The 12,699-nt window shown below is 37.5% G+C and overlaps 1 protein-coding gene across 2 annotated transcripts in view; it reads left to right on the top strand.

Annotated features, from left to right (window-relative positions):
- LOC105197035 (transcription factor Sox-3) overlaps positions 1–12,699 on the top strand; it is a 413,519-nt gene that overhangs the window by 94,293 nt on the left and 306,527 nt on the right. For both annotated transcript variants that reach the window (XR_005575582.1, XR_005575583.1), the window contains exon 4: positions 6,328–6,380. The gene's annotated coding sequence lies outside the window, so the exon portion shown is untranslated. The remainder of the gene's footprint in view (positions 1–6,327; positions 6,381–12,699) is intronic.

The following is a 12,699-nucleotide window of genomic DNA, read 5'->3' as shown; positions in this document are numbered from 1 at the left end:
CCCTTTTGCATCCCTTTCCCTCCCCCCCTTTCCCGCCACGTCCTGGAAAATTATATCGTTGTCCCTTGGCTGAGTTTTGGCAGTTGTTCGCGTTTGCTTTTATTTTTGCCATTAGATTGCTAATGTCTCTCACGTTTTTATCTCTCACGTTTTTAAGTTCTATACTCGTTTATCGTGTACTATGCAACATAATATTTCGCGCACATTTAAAATTGTTAGGGACACTTTGTTAAATCCTGAAAAGTCCGGTTTAAATATAAATATTCTCAATTTATATGTTAGTGCATATTAAGACGCATAAAAGAAATGAAAGTGTTGCGCAAAATATTTTTTCACGTTAATATTTTGTAATGTAAGAATAAAAAAGATGCGCGACAATGGCGTTTACATGTGCGGTGTACGAATTGTTTGTTTGCACGCAAATTATGTAGACATCGTGTAATCTATGTAGACAACGCTCGTTGTGAAGCTGTAGCATCCCCTTTGTTTTCGTACTAAGGCTTTCGCTCGAACAGATTAGACTTAATTCAGAATTGCCCCTTGCACAAATTTAACCACCAAAATAATCACATGTATAACTCGCTGGTAAAAAAATAAAGAAACGAGTTGTGCGTTTCTGTCGCTCTTTTTTTTCGGAGAAGAAAGAAACTAGAGGAGAAATTTCTAATCTCTCGTGCGCAGCCAGTTATGCTGGAAATATCACCTTATCGCAAAGACTACGTGCTATATACGTGTATAACAGACTCTCGAGATAAATCGACGAAGTTGGCCGGTATTAGACAAAGTAACTTACCAATGGGACACGGGTTTTGAACTAAGCGTGGGAGGGGGGAGGGGAGAGTTGAGAGGATAGAACGGAGGGAATTCGAGTTGCCCGGCGACAGCTCGAGAGTCCCCTTGGAAACTGTTCCTCTGTGGCACGGACATTCGTCGAGAATCCAAGAGAACTTACTCTCTCTTTCCTTGTAGATCAAATATGCTTTTAGATATAACATTTGGATGAATCATGGCTTTATCGTCACGCTATTTCCACAACGGAGACTGTCACGAATGCTTCATAAATGTTACATGAAAGATATTAAGAAAAAAGCTAAATTGAATACCATATTTAAAAGACATTCGATTGTGGAGAATTTAACAGAGACAATAATAAAAAAAATAACGTTTAGGGCAATTAATAAATACAATTAAAGAGGTAATATTTTCCACAATAGATTTTTTTTTCCGGGGAATCTTAAAAGCTCCTCTGTTAGCATCAGTAATTTAAAATTGACCTGTCAATTTAATTCTGTGATGTTACTTATTCTGATTCAATATAAGAGCCATGTTTGAAATAGTTCAAAAATAAATATTTATAAAATTACAAAGAATATTATTTCAATTTCCAGATCCTGACCGTACATGAATTTATCTTGTCTTTAATTGTATTTATGTACAACATAAAACGCTGTCCAAGTTGAATTGCTAATTGTTGCAGTTAATAAATATTTTATTTCATTACGATTAAATTCTTTAAATCATTACGTGTTATAATTTTTCACAAAATGTTTCTTTTGGAGAGCTATAATTTAAGCGATTCCCTTTTCGCACGTAGGGAGAAGGTCACGGACCAGCTTCCTGGCAGAAATAATGGCGTGCCCGGACCTGGATTAAAACATCACACCCCCCGTCTTAAATGTATGCAGATCGCATACCCTCGCTGTATACACACACGCGCGTCCACCAGGAACTCGAGTATTTATGTATTCAAATCCCCATGCTCATCGAGTGGGACGTTTGTTGGCTTTTCTAATAGAACCGTTTATTCTTGCATTAGCATATGCACATACAACTCGGCATCGCATATGCGATACGCCGAGATTCGTCCAAGAGCGTGCGTACACAGACACACGGGTATATCGATTATCGTCGTATCTCGCTTCCTTATTCCCCCCTTTCGAGTTACGTTTTACCCTCACGATCGCTGAATGCTGGATTGAAATAGCATAGATTATAAGAAATTTTGGTTTGAAGAACATTTGAATTCAGTTAGTATATTTAAAGATCTAATTATTATTATATTATTGACATCTAAAAGAACGTAAGAATTTAACACTTACTCGGGCACTTGATTTTCTCTAACATAAATGATTACGGGGGATAATTCGACTCACACTTTAATTTATTTATATTTTATGTATGAACAAAGTTCTTTTTATTTTTAGTTTTTTTTTATATTACAAATTTTAAAAAATTATATTTAAAAAAATATTGTTTTAAATATTATTTAGTAGTATTTTGATTAATAAATTTATAACTTTTAAGGTAATCAATAAATACAAACATTTAAAATTATTAAATTGTTAATTATTATTACACTCCAAGTTGAAGTATAAACACACAAAATATATGAGTATTACTTAAATAATGTGACGGTTTAAAGCTAAATAATAATTCTGAAAGTGTAATATTATAGTGTTTTTGTTTTATAAATACGCGTGTCTGTTCTATAGATTATTTTTTTAATATTACAAAAAACTAAAAATATTAGTAAATATTTTTATTATTAAAAAATAATTGAAAATAATAACAAGTATTATCTGTTTATTAAAAATAAAAATTATTAATGTAAATAAAATATGTTTATATCGAAAAAATAAAGAGAAATATTATGTAAAATAAAAATAAACTAAAAAACTTTGAGAGCTAAAAATAAAATTTTAAGCAATACGCCAAAAGTTGCATACGTGGTCGTTTGGAGCTCAAATTGATTCAAAGGATAAAAAAAAAACTGCTGTTTAAGTATAACTAAAATATTCGATCATTATTGATGTTACTTGGCTAAAGTCAAGACACTAAGATATGAAAAGAAGATACTCAGAGCGATAAAGTTGCAAAGGAAAGTGAAACAGAGAAAATATTTATTTACTTGTGCGTCAATTTAATTTTCACGCGCTTGCTTAAGGATTAAAGATAGTAATGTCTTATTTTGATCGTTTTTCTACATTAATTTTAATATATATATATATAATATATATATATAATATATATATAATATATGTCTATATGTATATGCAAATTCATGTACCCGAAAACACACATTTGGATTTCATTATACCGGCCAGATAAATCTGTTATAAATTTCTGTTTCTTCAAAAGGGACGATATTATCGTTTATAATATAATCGCATTTAATCAGCAATGATAGGAAATCAGCCATCTCATTTTTTTTTTCGAACGAACGCTATTCGGGCAAATATTCGTAGATATCAATCGTCCAGAAGAGTACAAGCGGTCCTCTGCGCCAGAGAGAAGAGGCTCGAGAGAACGAGAGAAAGAGAGAGAAAGAGAAAGACAGAGAGAAAGGCGAGAGACACTCGGGTGGTAAACAAACTGTCTGAAACACTCCGGGACGCTCCATTCCATTCGAGAACCCTGCGAGCCCCGTAGGTCCTCTCGACGGGCATTATCTCGGTACATATTTAAGTGCATGACATGAAGACTGCTGCCCCTCTTTCCTATTCGCCCCCGTGGCCTCCACTGCCCCCTCGGCCCACTCCTCGCCCTTGCCGTCCTCTTCCTCCCTCTAGCCACCCTCGCCTATGTCCTTCGCAAAAGCCAACCCCCGCCGTTCGCTGTGATTCCGCTCCTAGAAGTCCTCGTTTCCCGGTCGCCAGCGCCGTCGCTGCTGCTGCCGTCGCCGTCGCCGACGTTGCTGCTGCTGCTGCTGCTGCTGCTTCTGCTTCTGCTTCTGCTTCTGCTTCTGCTGCTGTCATATGCAGCCCTAGGGCGGGTCATCAGATATTACAGCTCGGATAGTAGTGAACGGAATACGCGAGCGAAGCATGCGCGTTGCACAATCGCGTACACGCGCATACACCTATAGATAAAGCGACTTGTATACGTCAGCCGCGTGTCGGAAGATGTAAGGAGAAGAGGGGCAGTGTGTCGGTATGTAGGACGGTGCAGCGAGATGATGAGAATCACGCGAGCAGCCGCGAGTCGAGATTTCCATTTCCTGTCGCGAATGATCGCATAGCTGGTTATTTCGATGGTTTAGCCGCCATCGTATCGTTCGTCCTCGTTTTACAGTCGCTGCACCGCATCGCTCACGCGTATGCATTTGTAATACCCTCGAAATTTCGCGTTCGTAATTACGTTACATCGGATAACGTTACATCGGCTCCCAAAGTTGAAATTGCGTAAATTTGTAGTTACGCTGTCAAATCGCCTTTTACTAGTAGAAGCGCTGGTTGAGCATTCGGTTTCCCGAAAACCGTCGCTCTGTTCGATACACCGTGAGACGTTATCGTTATTGTCAGGCAAATTCGTAACGAAATGCCCGATCAGGATCAGCGATACGTTAGAGCGGTCGGCTGTATATACGACGATCGTTGGAAGGAACGGAAAGTACCGACGCGCGTAGGAGAGGGCGAGAGAAGACTCGCGAGAGTGGGCTCAATACCGATTCAACGATTCCGGGTCGTTTAGCATTCCATCGACAATCCGGACCGTCGACTACCGACAGGAAAGTGAGAGTCTTTCCTCCCTCTCGCCTGCACGCCTCTTTTCTCACCCCATTCCTCCTCACCCTCTCATCGCTATTATATACTCGTTCTTCGTCAGCTGACTGTTGATCGAAGCTCTATCGCCTTCCATCATTCGCGACCGCGTGGCTGGCGCTTCTCATCTTTTTCTACGCCTCGCCGAGCGAGATCTCCTCCTATCCGGGATTCTAAGTCCCTCGTCCTCTCGTCGCGCCCCCGTCGCCGACATCGCGAGCATCGAGAGTGACGTCGAGGGCGCATTGTCCGGATCTTCGCGGAGACCGGAATATCCCGTAGCCTCCTCTGTCCCACCTCTTCTTCTCCACTTCCTCGGGGAAACTCCCGAGATGACACCGATGAGAAGGGAGCCTGTCGAACGTCGATACCAAATAAAGTTTCGGCCCCGCGCTCGCGATTTTCCGATCGATCTTTAGATCGATTCGAAGTATTTCTAATACGTTCTTAAGATTCCTCCTTCATCCCTAAAGCCTTGAACCTAGATTTTAGAATCTTGAAGAATTTGAATACAAGGTAATATTTATATTTACGCTTCTCTGCCAAAAATTTCAACTGGAACTAGTTTTAAAATGTCACAAGGTACACAGGCGAAATTTGTCTTGAAACGTTGCCTGTTTTGTATTTCTCCCGGATTAATAATGAAATCTTACGTTAGTTTTAAGTATTGAGCTTTTCTGAAATATGTAATATTTCAGAAAAAATTTTTGAAATATTACATATTTCAGAAAAGCTCAATACTTAAAACGCGCACTTTTTAAATATACCTAACGGATGATTTGAGAAAATTTAAATAATTTCAGAAGTTTAAATTATTTGTTAACAGCAGAATAAATCTGTAAAAAATCTGATTTCAAATAGAAAGAGCCATTTTTAAAATGTTACAATTAAGAATTATATAGTATTATTTTTTATTCTTTTTTATTATTCTGAATGATTTCTTTGAAGGATTTCTTTCTGGTCTGAGTATAATTCACCTATCATTCTCAATACTTTTTAATTGAAAATATAGAGTAATGTACTAATAATTGATTAAATCGAATGGTTCTAATAACGGAAAATTATGATATATTTTGTTAAAACTTTTCGTCGTTTGAATTTCGTTTGTTGCGAGTCAACATAGGTATAATTTCATGTCTTCTTTTTAATTACATTACATTTCGTGCATAATGCGATAAAGTGTGCAGTGTGAGCGATTAACATCAAAAGTGTCGTAAATTATATAAAATATCGCGTAACCATAATTAATTGGTTTTTTTGCGAATGTTGTATAATGCCACAAAAAAATCAGTCATTGAGAAATAAAAGAGGAACTAGGAAACGTCAACGATTTGCGGCGGAGCAATCATAGGGAATGAATAATGTATTGTTTATTTATATCATTACTTATTTAAAGCAAGCTTCTTTAAAAAAAATATTTACTTATGATCTAAAATGCTTCTCCGTCGTTTCGCTCTATCAAAGCATCTTAGCTTGCAAGCAAGTTTTGAATTAACTTAATTTGAAAAATTAATGATTTATTGGAAATTACAGTTATTTTATTAAATATTTTTCTGTAAATTAGATAAATATATTTATTGTTATTTATTTATAACAATTACGTATCTGTTATTTTTGTTTTTAATCTTAAATTAATATATAATATTTTATTTTGTTCATTAATTTTTTATTTGAAAATAAGACTATAATAAAAAATTTATTGCGCACAATAATACCTTGAGATATTGATTATTTTATCTAATTATTTTGGACGCCACTGTAATCTGGATATTTTTGTATTTTACAGGCTAATGAAGAGTTTACAATGTTGATTTAACTCCACGGCTGCGCATTATGTCGGTGAGTGTCAAATTATATTTTATTTTGATGCAATGGATCTACGAAAACATCATGTAAATTAAATATATATATGTAATATAATTAAAATTTTATTTTTAGATAACCTAAAAATATTATAACATTCGTTGATCCATTGTTTTAAAATATGCTAGAATAAATTATTTTTAATTATTTAATTCAAACAGAATAATAAAAAAAGTTTTACAACTTGCTAAAAAATGAAAATAATAGAGCAAGCCTAGTAATAGAGTAATCATGTAAAAAGAAATTGTAGATTTGATAAAAATGTTATTCTTAAAATTTTTTATCGAGCATTTTATTTGCAATAAAATTTTCAGTAAGTAAAACACATGAAGATATAATGTACTGTTAATATTATTTAGACAACTTTTTATTATAATAATTTGATTTAATTTGATGATATTACAATTGATTAAAGTTTTGATTTTATTATTTAAAATTATAAATTATATTAATATATTGATAATATAAAGTACAAAGAGTAAAATGTTTATATTAAGATAAAATTTATAAAGATTTATAAAGACCTAACGTCATTTTATGAATAACATTTATATGAATAAAAAATTCTGCATCTTAGTCTTAATTAATCTTTAAAGAAGATCTAATTATTGAATCGTTATCCGCGTTTCAGAATATATGAAATTTTGTTTTGAATACACCACAACTCTGATACATTTTTATATACGTTAACTGCAAGCCCAAGTGTTTAAAGTCTAAAACTAATTTATATACTGCCAATATTAATCATGGTCGCCTACGTTACGAAAGTTTAATACGTACGTAGGATCGTGTTTTACGGTCGAATTCGCTCGCTGAGTACTCGGACATTAACACGCGCGACGGATAGCCCTTGATAGACTCGTTACGCCGGGTGGCGGCGCATCTCAGTTTGACTTTGTGACGAACGATAATTGCCATATACCGAAATTACGATTAAACGTGCCATGAGACCGAAAGAATCGCCGCGATTTCGACCGCGCCGCGTCGCGTCGACGTGACTGTTGGGCATTATGCGCGGAATGGAGCCGCGATTACACGCGGACCGGCGCATTGTACGACCGGCACCGGTATTTCGTGACGCGAATCATTAAAAACGTATCGGCATTGTGTTACAGGCGGGACAGAAAAAAAAATAGAGAAAGAGAGCCCGATGCACGCTCGCGCCGCTGGCGTCCTGTATTTTACATCGTGTGCCGATGTCGCGGCGGTATTTTGCGTCAACCAGCGTAACGAGCCCCCGTTGGTTTATTAAACGTTCCGATCCGTAACTTATTGCGCAAACGGCTAATTATTTTTGTGAAAAGCCATCGACACTAGCCGAAACCATCGGCGACATTTCGACATTTAATTAATGCCGATGCCGAGCGCGTTAACGCGAATCTCGAAAGCGATGATGAAATTCTTAATTGTTATTGATCTTGATTTTTAATGAATTATCCTGCGATATAACGAGCCGTTGTATATAGTATGTATTTTGGCAACTCTTGATTTTTCTAATCGATATCTGCACAATTGAAAAATTTATATTAAATTTAACACGTAGGGAAGAGTTATCCAATATCACTTGAGTCATTTTTTTTTATTACATTTTATATTTGGTGCTGTTTTGCACATCAAACTTCGAAATTATAGCTTGATGCTTTAGGCACATGTTAAACTAGTAATAACAAATTAATTTGTTATAAGCTTTAATTGACAAATCTCAAGTAAGAATTTTTTTTTAACTGATTCATGTCGATACACCGCTTGAAACTAGGTAAAAAAGATTTCTATATCTCACGTATCTAATTACATCGCAAATCGCGGCAGAGCTTTTAATCGATAGCGTCGCGGATATCCTTAATCGGCGGTTTATATTCTCTGTCCGTTCTATATTTTGCGCATAAAATTCATCGTTCCCCTTTCTTGGCGGAGCGATCTTCGCGACGTCGCCGAAAATGTCCTTCCACTTATTCTCACAGCGCACAGTTAACGCGGTGGTATGCACGCCGGTATGGACCGGGGGGTGAGAGCGGGATAGCCCCGGAGTCGTTTAATTTTGTTTATGCGAGCACTTTGGAAGACGTAAACACGGTATCTCAATTCACCGGCGTAATTTCGTCCCACCCGGCCGGCGCAGCTGGCTGCGTTACGATTATGGCGTAATCATATCGGATTGTTATTATAGCTGATGGCCCGGCCATGGGGTCGCTGCCGCGGTAGGGCGGGCAGGCTTATCTTTGAAATACGTTGATAGGACATCCTCTCCTCTCCTCGGCTCGGTGTGCCGACCTGCCGTTCTCTCCTCTCGCGAAAGACTTTCGTGCGCTCCTCCTCTTCCACGGCTTCCTTCCCACCGTATCCTCGGCGGTCGCGCGCGCGTCATGGCTACGCTTTATCGCGGCAGGGGCGCGAGAAATTGCCTATGGATCCGGCCCCTTTCCCTCGACTTTTCTTCGCCTTCGTTTTATCTCACTCGGATTTTCAATTTTCGCGCCACGAATTCTCAATCTTCGCACTGGCGCGCGTCGTAACGGAACGAGAAGTCGTCGTTGAGACGTTCCTTCGTCTTGTGATACATTTAAAGGAAATTCGAGTGACCAGAGCTTCTAGCATTGCATTTTAGTCCGAGATTGCATCTCTTCGAAGTTTACGTGTAACTCATAAAATTGATTTTATCAACAAAAGTCGTTTTATCTTATACATTTGCTCTTGTCGATAGATGAAATTTAGAGATGTACGGATCATATCTCAAAGCATTACCAAGAATAGAAAAATTTTCATAGAATATTTTAGTATTACGTTTAAGTATCTGTATAAAATTCAAGCACTTCACTTATTGGTTTAAAAGTTATTTAATTTTTTGTTTTCTCTTGATTCTTATATAAAATTGCGTTTTGCAGTACTTATTTGTAAATATGTGGAAGTAGTATTACCAATCATTGAATCAAAGTTTTTACACATACTAATATTCGTGCAAAAATTTATTTAGATCTACTTACTTGTTTAAAAATTATTTATTTAAAACTGCAGTAAAATGTAATAATTTTCGGAAAACCATTATATAAATCAAATTTTTTATTGTTTTCTCCTTTGCAGCTAGTTTCTGGACCACAATTCAAGTATTTGTGATTAAAATTTTTAATTTTTTAAGAAAATAATTTAGGAAATTTTTAACGTTTTAGGAAAAGAAGGAAGGACCTAGAAAAGTCTTCAGTTATTAATTTAAATTTTGATAACTTTTAGCTCGTATTGTATAGCCAAAACTTCTTCAATGAGATAAACAGATAAAATATAATGTGATAAAATGTAGGAACGCGAGAGATGTGAAGTGGCAGTAATTGCTCTTTAAAAACGTTAGCGGGTAAAAATAACGTTAGGAGCCGTGGCAAACAGAACGCAAGGATCCGCCTCCTCGGCCGCAAATCCGGACTCTTCGGGGGTTCGCATTGTTCTCGATCTCGCCGCCGTCGACATCATCAACGTCCTCGTCACACGGTGACGTCCGTATTAGACATTAGACTACCAAATAAGTGGGTACGTTCCGCAGAAGGGGGATTGGCCGGGGGAGGGGAGGGGGAGTGATCACCCCCATGTGGCACCCGCATGCCGCCCCCTGGGGGACGCAATCAGAGCGTTTCAATCAACGGTCGCTCCGTGAGCGCGGGGCGCCGGGGAATCGACGGGGTAGCAGTAGTAGGAGGGCGGGGAGGACGTGGGGTGAGTCCCGTGATTACTCTGATAACCAACGTGCATTAAATCTTGGACCGAAGAGGGCGGAAACCCCTTCCGCCCTTTGTCGCCGAGTGGTTTTAAGGCGGTGACTCACGGGCGCGCGCTTTAAAGTGGATGCGAGGGTCACGATCTTATCGCGATATCTTGTAACGACGCAGGAGATTTTCGCAGTAATTGGTTGGTCCGCTCGTTGCAGATAATTTTACGCGCTCTCCACTTTTTCACGGACACACGTACGCGGTCATGTGTCCTACACGTCGAAAAAGAAATTGCACAAACGCTATACGTTTTCACTCATCAAACGGTCACGTTCGGTTGAAACGTATGAAAACTGCAATAACATTACAGCGTCATGTAAAAACCGTGTGCAAATTACATTTATCGCGAAGAGAAGATAGCGTCAGTTTTCGGTACATCGATCGGGTGTGCGAGTTAAAAACCGAGCAACATTTTACAGCGCAGAGTCCCGAGCTCGCGTGACAGAGAGAGTTCGGGCGATCTCGCGTACGGACGTTAGCTAAATAGTCGACGAGACGATCGGTACACGCAGACGCGGGGCGCAATGTTGCGCCGGTCGTTCGGTCTGCTGATCCGCGATTTCGCCGACCCACGTACACGCGCACACGGACTGTGCGCGCGGGTGCGCTCGTAATCCGTGCGGACGCGAATGAATGGCGAATGAATGGGGCGCGGAGCGAATGACGAAAAGTTAATCACGGCTCACCATATCGTTGCGCGCCGGGTTTTCGGGGGTGTACCGAGGGACGGAGGGGCGGGCGGGCCGGGTGTCCCCTTAATTCTCTTGATTACATGGGCGTATCTCGATCGCGGGTTCCGATCCTGCTCTCCGCCAGGCACGATTCCGCGTCTCTTTAGAGTCGTACACCACTGACGATCTCTATTTCTCTCTCTCTCTCCTCTCTCTTGCATCCCTTTTTTTCTTTCTTTCCCTCCTCCCCTCCCTGTTTCCCGTCCCGCTCTTTTCCCAATGAAGGTCCATATGGCGAAGTTTGTTTTGTGCGCGCTTACAGTGCGCTCTCTGTTACGAGACAATTACGACGGTTACGGCGAGTCATCTCGTCACGGATGGTCGCTTCAAAATGATTAGTCGGTGGCTAAATCGAGAGCAATATGAAAACGAGAAAAATAATCGCGCTCGTTAAAACATCACCGTGATTTCAAGTTGCCTCTGTGAAAAACTGCGGATGAATGCATTTTTTATCCAAGTTATACGCTAAGCGTTTTATATGAAATTTGTAGGAAAATTGATATATATAATTTTCCTATATATATAATTTTGTCAAATAATTTTTATATCTACACTAAGAGAAAATAATTAATAATTGACTAAATTTTTCAACTTGATTAAATTTCTTCAGATGAAATATTTTAGGAAGAGTTGTCAAATACGTATCATTTAAGTTATAATGTTTTTTACTATATTTTGAACTTGGTATTGTTTTCGATGCAAATCAGAGTTTGAAATTGTAACTCGATGTTTCAGTCATCTTTTATTATGTTAAACCTTTTGTCTTTAAAAATATCAAATTTATGAATTAAAGTAATTAAAAATGTAAGAAACCATTTGCTATTATTATTTTATTAATAATTTATCGAAAAAGTGATCAAGTATTCAATAAATAATAACTAACAATAATAAAAAGATAAGAACACCGAAATAAAACTAGCTTGAATTTATTTTTGCAATTAACATATTTTTATTTATAGCGATTACTAGTTTTACTATTATCACATATCAATCTTACATTAGAGTCATTTTTTTTTATAGTAAAATTTGTGGTGCTGCGAATTAAGATACTTGATAAAGTTTATAAAAATATTAATTTTTATAACAAGTTTAAATATGTATATACAATGAATGTAAAATATTCAGCAAATCTATTATTAAAATATTACAGTTCAAAATAAAATTACATAATTACGTTATTATCAGTTATATAAGTTGACGAAAAATTTACAGATGTACTTTAAAATGTTGATGGCATGCACAAAACAAAATAAGACGTGTTAAGTTTCTGTCTATATTACTTATTTCTTATTCACTTTCTATTTTTGCCATTAAATGAGGCTTATACGAAGTAAAAATGTTAAATGTTGAATAGATACACTTTAGGAGACCGATACGCATTCAGCAACTTTTCCTTATGTTATTAATTCAGATGCACGAAACACTTAAACTTTAATTTAAGCATTTATATATTTCACTTAAATACATAGATACTCGAGTGAAAAAAATTTAATCAAGTTGAAAATTTTAATCAAGTAAACAACTTTTTTTCTCAGTGTATGTGTTAATTATATCGTTGTGCATTGTATGGAAAAAAATAGCTGTACAAAAAAAATTATTTTACACTTTACAACGATGAATACACTGACTTACGCGATTCTCTGTATCAAACGGTGTATCGAGACTTATCTCGAGGTCTTGAAGCGTAGATCGGCAGACGCTATCCAAAACTCCTAATGCGAGGACGAGGGCGGCGAAGGGCTTGAAAACTTTCGAGGGGGTAACTCGATTTCAGAGATTGTTCTATTGGTAGTGAGTGCCAACCGGCAAAGT

This window comes from Solenopsis invicta, chromosome 9 (assembly GCF_016802725.1).
Source record: "Solenopsis invicta isolate M01_SB chromosome 9, UNIL_Sinv_3.0, whole genome shotgun sequence".
Classification (NCBI taxonomy): domain Eukaryota; kingdom Metazoa; phylum Arthropoda; class Insecta; order Hymenoptera; family Formicidae; genus Solenopsis; species Solenopsis invicta.
This window is presented reverse-complemented; position numbering and strand designations above follow the sequence as displayed.